The sequence below is a fragment of the Amblyomma maculatum genome, chromosome 5, assembly GCF_055883805.1.
Source record: "Amblyomma maculatum isolate TAMU_Amacu chromosome 5, ASM5588380v1, whole genome shotgun sequence".
In the NCBI taxonomy this organism is placed as follows: domain Eukaryota; kingdom Metazoa; phylum Arthropoda; class Arachnida; order Ixodida; family Ixodidae; genus Amblyomma; species Amblyomma maculatum.
The window spans coordinates 90,329,887-90,346,396 of record NC_139348.1 but is presented as its reverse complement, the minus strand read 5'-3'; the positions used below and the strand labels follow the sequence as shown (position 1 = coordinate 90,346,396).

General features: G+C 43.9%; 1 protein-coding gene across 1 annotated transcript in view; it reads right to left on the bottom strand.

Annotated features, from left to right (window-relative positions):
• Positions 1-16,510, bottom strand: part of sick (sickie) — an 819,067-nt gene that overhangs the window by 610,087 nt on the left and 192,470 nt on the right. The window lies entirely within an intron of this gene.

Genomic DNA, 16,510 nt, shown 5'->3' with positions numbered 1-16,510 from the left:
GCGGAATATACGAACGAATCTGGTCGCATCGGGGAATAGGTGGTTCACAAGTGAATTTGTTGCAATTGAACGAAGCGTGCTGCTTAGAGGCGTACGATGCAGCGTATACGGGTTACTGAGCGGGCGTCATCATTTCGAGCACATATATCAGTGTCAGTGTTTATGAATGTAGCGAGTAGGAAACCATAACACAGCACTCACGACTTCTCGCTACCCCGGTTGAGGCAATGCCCACGCACAGCTTGAAATATGTGTAATGATCACATCGTGCCTGTGTTAAGAAATCCAGGCTCTCTTCAGTGCATTTATCCGTCATATTACTTGCCGCAAAGGAGTGCAGATGCTTTCAGAGGGCACGTTATTTTTTTTCTTTTTCATTTTTGAGAAACGCCTGAACAACACGTAGGGCGATAACCGCCGGCAGAAAGAAAAACGGAGCATCGTGCACTGCGGAACGAGACGGGATTCGAAGAAAGAAGAAATTTGTAAACTAATATGGGAAATGTGTGGACAACGTCCGCTGCTACGAACGACCGCCTTTTTCAAAACGTTTACAGAATTGGGTCCATGTCTCGTGATGTTTGGGCTAGAACAGGCGCATGGTGTGTGCCATTCACCAGATGTACAACAACAAACAATATACGGCCTCATAGCTGTTGACAGCTGCCTTTAACTTCTGCTCATTGCTCCTATACGGAAGAAGCCATGCTCCAGAAGAGTGGAGGAGCTGGGAAAGGCAGTAGCTTACGCAATGAGCACAGAATGTGAACGGCGTGTCTCGCGATTGTGGCCCCGAGGCTTGTTGAAAAAAAAAAAAAAAATAAACGCGCTTGGAAGAAAAATACCGAATATAGGAAGATCGCAGTGAAGTCTGGCCAAGGGAGGCAACCTTGAACGAAATCCTGATTAATCGCTCAATGTGCGACGAACCCGACGTACGCGCCCGCCAATTACAACTCCCCGTAAGCTAAAAGCTATGAGGAGATGGTAAGAATGCGCGGTGTCGTTAATCAGAGGACAAACAAAGCAGCGGCGGTGGGAGAACTGGGAGGCTGATTGCGAATAGATGTCCCCCGTCGTTGCCCAGAAGGGCGGTGCGTCACCTGATGGTCGGGCTCCCTTGCGCAAGATCGCTGGGGGGCAAAAACCAGCAAGCAAGCAAAATGCGACGCAGAAGGGAAGGGGACGACGAAGCCGCAGTTAAAGCGATCGTGGGAGGTTGTCGTCGACCGCCCCGCTCTGCGAGAGACTCAGCATGTTCTCGATGGCACCGGTGTTGCATGCACTCAGCGTTTTTTTTTGGAGCGGAAAAACATGCACTGCTCAGACTTCCCAGAAACGAGTACAGTGTTTCCAAAAAAATGAACGTGCAGCAAAGTTTTCCGTCCTCCATGGTCAAAACTATCGAAATCTTATTTCATATTAGTTCAGGAGTTTTAACGTTCTAAAGTAACTCTTGCTATGAGGGACGCCATAGTAAAGGGCTCCGGGTAATTTCTACCATCTACCACGCGCACTGACAATGCACAGTAAACGGAAGCTTTGCATTTCACCTCTGTCGAAACCATGTTGCTGCGTTTGGGCTATAACCCGGGTCCCCCGGTTCAGTATTTGAACCTCTCTAAGTTCGTCAAGAGAGTTCGAAATTTCGCTTCCCACAAACATTTAGAACAATGACAGATAGTAGAGCTCAGAACCGAACTGAAAGCATGAATGCAATTTTGGCGTGTGGCTTTTATACAGAGTTTAAATTCCCTTTCTTATTTTCCGATGAACCAAATATTTCCTCAATAAAGGAGGACTGCATACAGGAAACAGAGAACGTTGTACACACAAAAATAGGAAATATATTTTGAAACACAAAGGGAAAATGTCTTTGCAAATATGACCATGAAAAAAAAAAGTGAAATGCGTATTTCAATCTCATTCTCACTTATTCTCATTGAATGTTTTCGCACATTCCAACGCATGCCGACCAAGCCCGTCGCGAAACATGGTGCCTTATTTATAGCGACCACTTGTGCTGAGAGAACGGGCCCCTGTAAGCGCACTAATCACAGACCGGCACATCAGTGCTTGAAGTTAACTAGCACCTTGGAATGCTTAACGCAAATGGCACATCGCTTTTGGTGCTGACACTCTGGAGCGGTGTTCAGAGTCAACTTGGTGCGTATGAATACACTAACATGCCTCCTATACAGCAACTGGTACACGTTGTTCTCAGACGTCGGGACCACAGACACGGAAGTAAATAATAAGAACGTACTGTTGCAGAAAGGGACAGGCAAAATATTTCAGGGGAAATAATGGTAGTTCTAATAAGACCTAATTATCTTCTCGAACTGACTGCGAGATGCCATTAAAGAACGTCGCATTGGAAGGCTCTCGTGTAATTTAACCACGTGAATTTCGTTACCTTGCAGCTAAATGAGAAATCTGACTACGAGAAAATCGGGGAGAATGGTGGTGCTACAAAGATATTCTGAAATTGAAAGTAAGAACATTTATAAGTTTTATCAATCCCACGGTCCCGCAGTAGCTTAAAAATACAGTTATTTCGGAATGGATGAACTGCTGACACGCCTAGCCTATCCATTTCGCCTTCCCTATACTTGCTCCACAAAAAAATAAAATAAAATAAAATAAAATAAAATAAAATAAAAAAATATTAATGCAACGATGAATAGTGCGCACTTTCTAAGGTGTGTCACCGGACAGTGTATTTGAGTGCTAAATGAAGAAACTTACTAGAAATTAGTTGGGAAAAGGGCTGGCCGCACTGACGCACAATTCTTGGCGTGCTTCCCCCTTTACACGCGCTTTCCTCCTCCCGGCTCATCGACCCTTCTCCTCCCCTGTGGCTTGGCCTCTCAATCCAGACGTTTAAGGCTACGCGTCGAGGTGCTTGTTAATGTCGCTGACGTCATCGCTCCCTAGAGAATGCGAAAGCGATTGGCTGGGTCGGGAAGGCGAGCGGGCAGGGGACGCACGCGCGAGCGAGCGAGCAATTTGCATATCAAAAGGTGCCGGAATGAATAGGTTGGGGGCAAAGTCAGTTTCGCTTTACGGCGCCGCTTGCTTTTGTTTCCGCAAGGCGGAGAACTTCGCCGGAGGTTTGTGCTGGCATTTAAATGTGAATGCTTGTTGAGCCCTTAACGACAGCTCATCACAGGTTTAGAAAGGCGCCACGGACACAATGATGAAAAACGATGTAGAGAGCGCACGTCATTTCTCAGCTCGGTTAAGCGGTGAGCAAATGAAAGAAACGCAAGCAATATAGTTAGTTTTTGTATTTGAAACTACTAAAAAGGTATCTGGTTTTAACATGGCGTTTGCTCCTTGTTAAACGTAAAACCTATGGCTTAATAAGTGATGGAATACACCTCATGTTATCGCGATAACAATGTGCTCGTGTCCAACTTTGTAAACTCTGTTTCCTGTCGAAACGTACGATCTTTTGTTTAATTAAGGAGAGCAAAAAATACCAAAACATTATTGGGAACTGAGTGTTCTGTACGTATTACTTATTGCAGAAACCAAAAGCTATTATTGGATGCCACATTGCCATTTATGGCGTTATGAAACACAGGTATAAACATTTCGAGGTTTGTCTGATAAATACTTAACAATGCGGCAATATCGTACCTACCAATATAACCGAAACCAACAACACAGTTTGATGGAATTCGTAATGCAGAAGTATGAAAAAACCGCACAAACATTTCTTCAAGAAATGTACAACTTAAGGCGGTAATGTCTTTGACAAGAATTAATGATGCGTAAAAAAGCTTTCCTTTTTGGCGTAATGAACCAAACGTTTATAGAAATGTGTTCATTTGCAATGAAAGACGAACGCGTCCTACGCTTTATTTGAAATCTGTGAGTTCTGAGGATTATCTTGTGAGGCAAAAAACGTGATGTAGTAGTTAAATCCTAGGAAACGACTGGGTAAAGCTGAGTGAATTGAAATATTGATATGAGACAGAGAGAAAAATTGCATCTGCCGGGCAAAAAGGACGTAGAAGGCTGGCATGCTTTGAAGATCTGCACCACTGCATCGCACAGATTGACAAGAACGGCTCGCGGCGATGCGCTGACCATTCAGCCCTGTCTTCACCGTGGCCAAGTGTTTTTCACATCTTGTTTACAACGTCGACGATCTTAAAACCCTGGTAAAGCAAATGAAGTCGTTTCGTGCACGAAGCGATATATTTCAAAAGGAATTTTTATCTTCTACAATCCACAAGTAGGCGCGGGATAATATCGCCCACTATTCTTTCTAATTATTGTTACGCGTGAATCGGACGGTCGAAAAATGAAACTGAGGAGCGGATGGTAAATGTCTGGATGTCGGAAACGGTGTGGGACGCCCTAGCAATATGTATTATGCGCTGGTTTTGTGCTGTTCATGAGAGCAACAAAATGCATTCATGCTTTTAATACCTCTCATTAGAACAGAACTAAAGAAGGCCAGAGCGGCAAAACCACAACTAAACACATCATCATCATCAGCCTGATTATACCCACTGCAGGGCGAAGGCCTCTCCCATATTTCTCCACTTAACCCGGTTCTGTGCTAGCTGCATCCACTTGACCCCTGCGAACTTCTTAATCTCATCCGCCCACCTAACTTTCTGCCGCCCCCTGCTACACTTTCCTTCCGTTGGAATCCACTTTGTTACCCTAAGCGACCATCGGTTATCCTCTCTTCGCACTACATGTCCTGCCCATGTCCATTTCTTCTTCTTAATTTCCCCTAGAATGTTGGTAACTTGAGTTATTTCTCTGACCCACTCTGCACGCTTTCTATCTCTTAATGTTACCCCTACCATTTTTCGTTTCATAACCCTCTGGGTTGTCCTCAACTTAAGTAGAACTCTCTTGGTTAGCCTCCACGTTTAAGCCGCATAGGAGAGTACAGGCAAGATGCAACTGTTGTATACTTTCCTCTTGAGCGATACCGGTAAGCTGCTAGTCATAACCTGCGAGTGCTCGCCAAATGCGCTCCATCCCAATCTTATTATTCTTGTTATTTCCTTTTCATGGTCCGGATCTGCGGTTACTACTTGTCCTAAGTAGACATATTCGCCTACTACTTCCAGTATTTCGCTACCTAATGTAAACTGCTGTTCCTTCCCGAGGCTGTTGAACATTACCTTAGTCTTCTGCATATTGATTTTCAAGCCTACCTTTCTACTTTTTCTGTCTAGGTCATCAATCATTATTTGCAATTCATCCTCCGAGTTGCTTAGCAAGGCAATGTCATCAGCAAATCGCAGATTACTGAGGTATTCTCCATCTACCCTTATCCCTAACTGCTCCCATTCCAAGTCTCTGAATACTTCCTCTAAACAAGCTGTGAATAGTACTGGGGAGATTGTGTCTCCTTGCCTAACACCTTTCTTTATGGGAATTTTGTTACTTTCTTTATGCATAACTATGGTTGCTGTGCAGCCACTATATATATATATCTTCCAGCACTTTCACGTACGGCTCGTCTACCCCATGATTTCGCAATGCCTGCATCACCGCCGAGGTTTCAACTGAGTCAAATGCTTTTTCGTAATCAATGAATGCTATGTATAAGGGCTGGTTATATTCCGAGCATTTTTCCATCACCTTATTGATGGTATGAATATGATCGATAGTAGAGCACCGTTTCCGAAACCCTGCTTGATCCTTTACTTGATTGCAGTCTAAGGTTGTCCTGATTCTATTAGCGATTACCTTAGTAAATACCTTATACATAACGGACAGTAAGCTGATTGGTCTGTAATTTTTAAGGTCCTTAGAGTCCCCTTTCTTGTGAATGAGGATAATGTTTGCATTCTTCCATGGTTCCGGTACCGTCGATGACACCAGGCACTGCGTATACAGGGTGGCCAGTTTTTCTAGCACGATATCCCCCCCGTCCTTCAGCAAATCTGTAGTTATCTGATCCTCTCCAGCTGATTTCCCCCTTTTCATAGTTTCTAGTGCTTTCTTGACCTCGTCCTTCGTCACTGGTGGAACGTCTGACTGTTTTTCCCTACCGCCAATCTCATTACGGTCCTGACTACTTTGGCTACTGTAGAGATCTGTATAGAACTCCTCGGCTACTTTGACTATCTTGTCCATATTAGTGATGACGTTGCCCGCCTTGTCCCTTATCGCATACCTCTGGTTTTTGCCTATGCTCAATTTCTTCTTTACCGCTTTAAGGCTTCCCCCGGTCTTTACAGCGTGCTCAATTTCCTCCATGTTATACTTTCTTATATCGGCCACCTTGCGCTTATTGATTAGCTTTGATATCTCGGCCAATTCGATCTGGTCTGTTGGATTGGAAGCTTTCATGCTCTGGCGTTTCTTAATCAAATCTTTCGTCTCCTTAGACAGCTTACCGGTATCCTCTCTAACTATCCTACCGCCTACTTCTACCGCGCACTCAGTAATGATATCTCTGAAATTATTGTTCCTTGCCTCTATGGTAATATCGCCTTCCTCAGTTAGAGCTGAATACCTATTCTGTAGCGAGATCCTGAACTCTTCTGCCCTCCCTCTCACCGCTAATTCGTTGATGGGTTTCTTTCTTACTAATCTGTTGCGTTCCTTCTTCAGATTTAGGCTAATTCGGGACCTCACCATCCTGTGGTCACTGCATCGCACTTTCCCGATTACCTCTACATCCTGCACAATGGCGGGGGTTGAACACATTATGAAGTCGATTTCATTTTTAGTCTCTCCGTTTGGACTTCTCCATGTCCATTTCCGGTTCTTCCGTTTGCTGAAGAAGGTATACATGATTCTTAAGTTATTGCGCTCTGCAAACTCAACTAGTAACTCCCCCCTGCTATTCCTAGATCCAATGCCATAGTCACCTACTGCCTTGTCTCCTGCCTGTTTTTTCCCTACCTTGGCATTGAAATCGCCCATTAGTACAGTATACTGCGTCTTTACTTTTCGCATTGCCGATTCTACATCTTCATAGAAGCTTTCAACTGCCTGGTCATCATAACTACATGTAGGTGCATAGGCCTGTACAACCTTCAGTTTATACCGCTTATTAAGCCTAATTACGATGCCGGCAACCCTCTCATTAATACTATAGAATTCATCTATATTACCCGTTATATACTTATTGCCAAGAAAACCCTAGTTGTCGCCTCTCTGGTAAACCTCGATAACACAGTACATGCCCATCCTTCAGTACAGTATATGCCTCATTCGGCCTCCTAACCTCACTAAGCCCTATGACATCCCATTTCATGCCCTCTAGTTCCTCTAACAGCACTGCTAAACTAGCTTCACTAGCTAGGGTTCTAGCATTAAACGCTGCCAGGGTCAGTTTCCAATGGCGGCCTGTCCAGCGGAGCCAGGCTTTCTTAGCACCCCCTGCTGCGTCACAGGTCTGACCGCCGCCGTGGTCAGTTGTTCCGCAGCCGCTGGTGACTGAGGGCCGGGGTTTTATGGAGCTTATCATAGGAGGTTGTGGCCAATTACTGCACCAGGGTGGCCAACTCCTGTTCTGGTGAGGGAGTGCGTTGATGGAGGTGTTCACCGGCATCAGGTCGCACCCCAAACCTGTTTATGCAATTCCATCGACACGCGGACTTTTTTTTTTTTTTCCGTCCGATGGAGAATTGCGCGGCACCGGGATTTGAGCCCCGGTCCTCTTGCATGCGAGGCGGATGTTCTACCGCTACGCCACCGCAGCAATTGAACACAAAGGGGGGCTCATGATGAACCCTCACTGCCAACTATAATAGCATCGTAGAAGCAAGATTATAAATACCAGCGCAATCTTCATTCCCACTGTCCGTCTCCCTTCTCTCCCCCCCTTACTCCACATAAACACAGATGCGCACACACAACCTGTTACGGGGAAGTTTTAAAAATGAATTGCGGCAGATTTCGATATTTACTTTACCAACGTTCAGTGCGTAAGTGTTCATTGCATTGTATTATCGAAAATATGAACGAAACACTTCAAAGCAATGGAGGAGACCTCCTTTTTCTCATGAGCTTAAGTCTCAAGCGGCAACACTGGACAAAAGTGTATGTCATGCGACTATATTCAAGTCCAGCTAAAAAAGCTCTTGTGATCGTTACACCCAGCACCGACCTACGAAACTGTGTATGTGGGTAATCGTACTATTATAAAAGGCGGATGACGTCACTGCAGGCATCCCTAACTTAACCCATAGCTAGATGAGATCATAAAAGCATCCGGGTGGGGCACGATACTCGAAATAGTGTCTGCGATACCTGTGCCCGATATCCTAAATATAGCTTTACCGATGCCGATACAAGATACAGAAACAAAATGGATTTCCGATGCAGGTAATGTATACTGTATCGTCTAAACTTCGATGCACAGTTGAATCACTATTGGTAATGAAGCTAGTAATACGATTCGCTGTGTTACAAAATATATTCATGCGTCAAGGATTCGATATCGACCATTGATTTGAAAGTAGATCGAACAAATATGGCTGCATGGATTCCTTAACACTCCTATTTTTACAGGTTACCTCTCAGCGCTCCCTGTTTCCGCAGAACTTTATCATTCCGGTGAAGGAAATCTGATGCAATTAAATTAGCGTATTAATTTTTTCAGAACTTTCACTTGCAGTGAATGATTTTTCTACTCTAGCAATTTAGTAATGAAAGTAAATAGTAAAGAAAGTAATTATTATCTGTCAAAATTTCTTTCATCAAAAGTGCACCACGGCTGTTTGCGTACCCAGATGTTGATCTTCCGTTTGATGGATAGGGCAGTAGAGCACACGGAAAGTCTGCGCAATAAGCCGGCATAGTGGGGGTGAATGGCGATGTGCATGTGGCCTTAGCCACAACTTTAGAACTAAAGGTAAAGCGACATACCTACTGGCTCCTCATATTTTATAACTCTTGTGTTGTACCTAATGATGAAAAAGCTTGTAATAATGTGAAGGCTTGGGTGCTTTGAAAGGCGCGAGTAGAACTGCTATTCAGCATGAGAAAAGTGAAACCGAGAAAAAAGAAATTGACGCCTACTTTGATGAAGCTGAGCTTCTGCTGCGAGATTCAGAAATCTGAAATTACTGTAAAAGCTGAGTTCAAAGTACTTTTGCGTATGTGGGAGAATTGAAAGGTAATTGCGAATAATTTGCATGTGACCAAAATAGAAAATAATTGTGTAAGGAGCATAACCTACTTATTTTGTTTCCGAAATTACCATGAAAATATTCAGTAACGAAACCTAATTGCTCTGTTAATGTAATTCCGTCCCGTGGGACCTATTTCACGTATTGCATAGGGACGCGAGGACACTGGATCTGTCTCCTCGCAAGAAATGCTGCACTGCACTGCTCGACGGCGCAAGTGTCGCCGCAATGACATCGACCCTGCTAAGACTAGCGGCCACTTCCCACATCATCTGAGAGGGCGATGTCTCTTTGGAACAATATAAAGACCTGTTAATGAAGGCGAAGAACGCGGTGCTGCCTTTTCTCCCGCATGAAAAAATAAAATAACATAGAGAAACCATGTTAAAACTTGCGCGACGAAAATAGTTTAAAACGCACATAGTGAAACGCTTTTTCTTCCCTCCCAAGTCTTACCATCCAAGAGTCATACATAAATCCACCATTGGAACCGCGCAAGGAAGCTCAGAAAAATATATCATGCAATCGGTCCTGAGACATGCTGCGACTCGGCTTTTAGGGGAACACACAATTTACAGCATGGCTGTCGTTCTGCTATGGGCAAATATCACGGAGTTCGTAGAAGACGGCTCTAGTAACACGTTTTATGTCAGTCCCTGTCGAACAGACCTGCATATTTCTTGACAGTCAGCGCTGATATCACAAAGAAGGTGCTCAAGAGAATTTTATGAAGAACGCATTTAAGGCAGTGAAATTGATAGTTTCCACAAGCCTTCGGTGGCCGTCGTTTTAGGGCCACGTTTTTAAGTTCTGAAACGGTAAATTCGAGGATACAAGTGCTCTTATAAGGGAATGGTAGAAATTAAGACTGAAAATAATGTTTTCATGATATTGATAAGTAATGCGCTCGTGGGTTTCAACTCGAACAAGGCCTAAGGAAAGATGACCTTTACCTGTTGTAGGGGTATTCTTGGGCTATCCTTTCGTGCTCTGGGCTTCGAACATTGCGGTGCTCAGCGGCCACAGGTTTCCGTCAGCACCACTTAGAGATTGCACTCGTTCCATGCACTGGGCTCTAGCATTCTTCCTTTAACCAACTCGTGGAAGTTAACTTTCTCGCTGCACAAGTGGCGTCGAGGGCTCTGACGCAATGAAACGGGACACCGACCGCGACACCACCGGCGAGTCACCTCTGAAAATGAGTTCTGGCATCCCAAGAGGAGGGGGAAAGTGGGCGGTATCTTATTCGCGGCTTGAGTAAAAAAAAAAAAAAAAAAAAGAAACGGGAATAAACCGGAGGGTGAAAAACGGCACACGGACCGCGCCACACGTGCTGTATAGGCGAGCTACCATCGTACACTCCCCTTTTCCCTTCAGATGGCCGACTGCGGAGCGGGGCTCCCCTGGATCAACAGCTCCCTACGCTCCCTACACGGGGTCATTCTATCCCTGTTGCTTTCCTTTATGCACGCTCCGATGGAGCCGCCCCCTGTCCCCTCTCCAGTCTCATGCGTGCTTCTCCCATTCATCTCTCGCGTTTACCTTCTTTCCCTACTCATCTGAAAGCGGGGATGAGGGAGAGAGAGAGGACGCAATTGTCGATCCATTCATCCTTAATTTCCGCTTGCTCATTTTGTGCCCTTACCCCATTCTTCAAGTGCTAAGCGCTCCTGGTTCTGGCTCGAGACACACTGTATTTGTGATCATTACACACCGGTGGAACGAGAGATGGAGGAGGTGACCTGCCAGCCTCCGTGCCATATGCTCGAGTAGCATATAGCATTGTGGTACCTTGTTAAATATGGGAGTGTAATTAATGCAGTTATTTTACCTTTCCTTTACTTCAAATTCTGACCACATTAAAAACCAAAGAGGTTTTAATTTTGATAATCTATTTTTTAACGATGCGTAAAACTTTAAGGTTCGAATCAGAAACCCACTTTACGCCGCTTTACCACAGAACTTTACCCCACTTACTGCAAGCCAGCATATTGGCATCAGCCGAAAATGAGTTCTTAGGTTAAATCCGTTATATATTCAGATTATTATTTTCGTGTAACGTGTGGCTCGACCAATACACATACAATGAAATTCGCAATATACAATGTGCATAGTCTAATGGAGCTAGCACAGCGGTGAACATTTGCGCAGATTAAGGAAGCAGGAACACAATACTGCGCTTTTTGCACAACACAATGCCATCCACAAAGGTAACATTTTTTTTTTAGCCGCTTTAAAATATCCACATAAAGCTTGCCTGTGCAACGTTGTCATGAACCAATTTGACTCGCTTTTTTTTTTACACTTCCGACAATGCATGATCTGCACATTGCAGCGGCGTTACCTACTTTTACACTGAGTGCTGAGATTATTTGATGCGAGTTGAAAACAAAAATATTTAGGCTTTGCTTTTTCCCTTCCCTCTCGTGTCATTATCGATAGCGCCGACGTCTATCATCCTCTCAAAAGAAAGCGAGACCTTTTAGAGGAAGGACAAAAAAAAAAAAAGAAAAGAAAGAAAATCTAAAATATTTCTTTTGATGTTGATGTGATGGTGTTTATCCAGTATCAGCTTTATTCCAAGGAACTATCCAGCGAGCTTATACAGAAATATCGAAAATTGGTTCTCGCCTCTAAAGAGGGCACTCAGACCGAGGCTCTGCAGTTCCATGCAGCCCTACGAAAGTTCTGCCTGCGGAAAGATCGAGATCGTTTTTCCGCGCATGTGGAGTAATCGCGAATTTGCTTACCCATGTAAGGATAAACTATTAACGTTTGACTATGTGAGTGCGCGAAATGGCACCTCCAATGGGATGTGTTGGTATGTCGAAGGACGAGAACGGAGAGAGTGAATTAACCCTTATGCACACATGAGAGACCCGTACATGCTTTAAGACGGAACTCGAAACCAGCTTTGTGCACACTGTGACTGCACCGAATTAAGCCAGTGTAGAATGACCGAAAAAGGGGCTCACTCCATGTGACCTCTGGTCGCAACCCCAACGCGCCTCCCTACTTCCCCTATCGCCCACTTTTCCCGTACCTCCGCGTCAGGCCGCTGCGTGATTTACGGCTTGCGGCTGATTCATACCTTCACAGCGGCAACAGTTAGTTGCTGGGGAGAGAGGGAAAGACGGGCAAGGCCGTTATGGGCTCGCTTCGTGCTGCTTAGGCCGAGGGAATTCGTTGCGCTGCGGTGACGCTCCTAAGCTATGCGGGATATGAACGACAATTCAAACAAGTACATATGAACGTAGAAGCGAAGGCGAAAAAAAGTGCATGTCCCATTTTCAGTGGCAGTCCGACAGCCTTTTCTTTTTTTTTTTTTTTTTTTTGTATCGCAGGGGGACTAGAAATGTAAACGAAATATAAAATTTTAGAACCAATACCGGGTCATCTTCGATCCGCTTTACTTTGGTTGCCAAAGCGAATGACGTCATGCGATGAAATGCTCTGTGCGGATCTGTAAGTCTAGCAGCCGCTACAAGTTAAGAGTTGGATTGTAGAAATGATGGAATAACATAAAAGGTAACTAAATTAAAAGGAAAATAACAGAAGAGGCTAGCACTCACATAATGGAAGAACTTGACATCCTTATATCTGTAGCGCTAGATTACTCGTCTGCGGACACTTACTAAACATGTGTCCAAGGTAACCATCACGTGTAAATGACAGTATAACTTGCGTTGAGCGTAATTATTTAATGAAAAAAAAAAATGGCAACTTTATGATTCTTCAAATTTCTTCTGTTTCTTCTGTTTGTGTTCTTCTTTGGTCCTTGATCTAGTTAAATGCATGACATCTCGAAATCGAAGCAGCGCCGTACTCACGCGTTTCGAACACGCCACTTGAAGCGCCATCTATTACGCACTGAGGTACTTAGCAGTCGACTGCATTTGGCCTAACCAAGGAGAATACCGATATATGTACAACCTGCACATAGCATCGTATGATATATGGTGAACATATGCTTCGCAGAACATGCAGATGCTGACACGTTTCCGTGAGATGTGCGGCGGTGGCGAATTAATGAAAATGGCAATTAGTGTAGTAGGCTGGCAATGATGGGGTACCGCATCATAAACCGAAGAAGCTACTCTCACCGTCAAAGGAAGATTTACAGAAAATATCAAGGAATAAAATGCGGATGCTGTCATCAGCGCATGTGCACTGAATGTGAATTGCGCGCGTCTAAATGAATTTTTGAGAAGTAATTCTAGAGGTTATGTTGCACCGCCATTGACTGCAAAACATTGATGACTGGTCTTTTCCTGTAAAGATGTCCAAAAAGTTAACAAACCGGAGAAAAGACTTCAAAACCGCCTTTTTGCCGGCGATGAATGCGTCATCTGCTGCAAAACAAGATTGAGCATAGCCAGAAAGAGCTACCGAAGAAATGCTTACTTAGAATAAATTTCTATCTAGAATAGTTTTCTGCAGTTCCACTTCAAGGCACCGAAAGGGTTGAGGTTCCAAGTCAAATGTCGTAGTATGAAATACGAGCCTCTGTGACTGCATTTCAAGCAGTTCGAAATTCTTAATTGGCCTTGCATACTGCGTTGTGCTGTTTACTTTAGCGTTACAAAGCTGTTTGCGGGCGATATTCTATGTAGTCCCGTACCACAGCGCCGATATCCCTAATGTATCTTAATGATGAAAAACATCATGATAGCAAACTCAACCTTATCTAACATGGCATACACCATCGAACTGCAAACGTCTCCCTCAGATAAAAAGAATTCATAGTATTCAGCAACATTCAGCAATACTGCGTTGTGCATGCCGCCGCTTCACAGTGTGAGATTCCGTTCGGAGGACTATGTTAAATGGAGGGAAGGGGGAGGGGTTGATTCGACCGAAAACAGCAAGGCTGGGTAACGAAATGCCAAGGAACTGGTTTTGAACCGATATGCATGTACAAAATTTATCACATAGATTAAAAAATGTACCATGAATGATGAAACTATAATATTAAGGTTATGTCTGTATCCTAATATACTGCTATAAAAAGTGTCAAGAATAAACAAATTATCAGGGCTCTTAAGCTTCACCTTAAAAGTAGATACGATTGTGCGTCTAGGACGGTATATTCATTTCACAATTATTGAAGAATATTCGAACATGGAGAGCTTGAAAATCCAACGCAAGGATGTGACGTCACGACACTGTCATCCAATTACGATTTTTCCGACATATTTCCAACGATGCACAGCACAACACCGTGCCCCGAACGTTTGGTGCCATGCCAAGTCACGGCGACATCTCTTAACGGAGCTGTGCGCCCTAACTAGTAGATATCCGCAGACTCCAGTTGTACGCGCGAATCATCGGGCGAGCAAGATGTTCTGGCCTTCAAAGTGATAGTAGTGCACCGGCTGCCTTATGCATTCGGGAAAGTGCATGGGGGCTGTACTAGGTGCCTCTCTCTTTCGGGTGCGTAGCCACTTTGAGTATAACCGACAATCCTTCCTATTTGGCGGGGAGCCACGAAGATTACCGTCACAGCGCTGCGTTTGATGACTCGGTGCTCTGGTCACGTTGTTTTAATGAACTTAATCGGGAAAATAGTAGCATTTGTACTCATACGAAACAGAAAAAAGTTTTAGCCAGGCATTCATTCATTAAGAGATCAAGAGGTTGGGTACCTGAAGTAGAAACATGATTACATGTTTTTACACCTCGTGGAATTTTATTATTGATGTATTATTGCATTACACAGGTCATTGTTTATCTACATTTCCTTGGGAAAGCTTTGTATATATTGCCACGACTCAAGTCACAGGGAGCCGTGAAGTTGCACGTAGACGAGGACCAGAGAATAAGATCGGCTTCTAGTTCCGATCACAGAGTCCAGCACCAGCGCGCCTCTCGAGCCAACAACCACTTCGTCGTCGTCGGCACAAAGCACGGCAGTCGAGCGGCGCTAGGCACGTGGCAATATATTACCTTCGTTCAAATATACATTTCTTACTGTCCAGCACCAGTCCAGTTGTTTCCGACCCCGTCCACTTCTTTTGCATGTTGTACTTAGGAAATGTAGTTAGCTTCTGCAGGGAGGAACTGCAAGCTTCCTCGAAAACACTTTAGACGTGTGTCTCCCAAATGTTTTAATTTGTGTACAATGCCATGAAATATGCAGTGATATTGCTCACTGCTTGGGCATTACGCCAGGGTAAGTTTAAAAATCTCGACATGCGATTAGCATTTCCTTAGCTTGGCGTATAATAATCGAGATACGAAATCAAAGGAAGATGGAACCTGAACGGCATAGTAACAGGCTTCTCTGCATCTTTTCTGGTATATTTACTTTTTGTTATCAACATGAAAATTTTCTGCATACCGAAAAGGTCAGTTAATGATTTGTAAAATTAAGAGGATTGCATACTTGGGAGGAATATCTTTAGGAAGTAATTTTTAGCACTAGGGATGAAAAGAAATCGCACATGGGCTATAAAACAACACGGACTTGCGACATAATGCGGTGGCGCTGCTGTCGCTCGGCTGAATCGACAGGGGGTGAAAAAAAAATGGCCTAGAGCCCGCAAGAATTCATAGAACCAAATCTTTTCAACCCAGAGAGCTATGGAACTGAAAATGGTAGATGTAACGTTGAGAGATAGGAAACGTGCAGAGTGGACCAGAGAAATAACTCGAGTTAATGGCATTCTAGTGGGAATCAAGAAGAAATGACCATATGGGCACGGCATGTAGTGCGAATACGGAATAACCGGTGGTCACTAAGGGTAGCAATTTGGATTCCAAGGGAACAAAAACGACAATTAGGTTAGCGGATGAGCCTAACAAGTTCGAAGGTGAAGTTGAGGCATCTAGAAGTACAACGTTCTAATTAAAGGAATATTAGAGAGGCCTTCACCCTGCAGTGGGTATAGTCCGGCTGCAGTTGCCGATGATGGCAGGTTTTCACAGCAGTTTTCCGATTTCACATTTCGTCTACGATGTCTTCACCCGGTGCAGAGTAGCCGCAAACATCACAGAACAGATTGTGAAAGTATAAATTATTACAGAGGTGGAGTGTTTTTAAATCACCGTGAGACATATAGAAGTATTAGCCGGGAGCGCGACCCATGAAAACATATCTAATGAAAACTTACCAAGATGATTTCCGCTTTCAGAAAGCACCAGTAACTACGGCCGATGGTTAAAAATAGCGATTGTTTTGAAGAAAAATTGTGATAAAGTAGTCGTTTTGAAGCCAGGCTACTTTGAAAATGTCCCGATCAATGTGTACTATAAATACTAAAGTTTTCCTGAATGTCAATTTATTTTATTTACTTATTTGTGATTTTCCTCAAGACCACGGGCATTTCATAGGAGAGTGGTTTTAAAATAATAGAACAGAGGTTAAACAAAATTGAAAAATATAA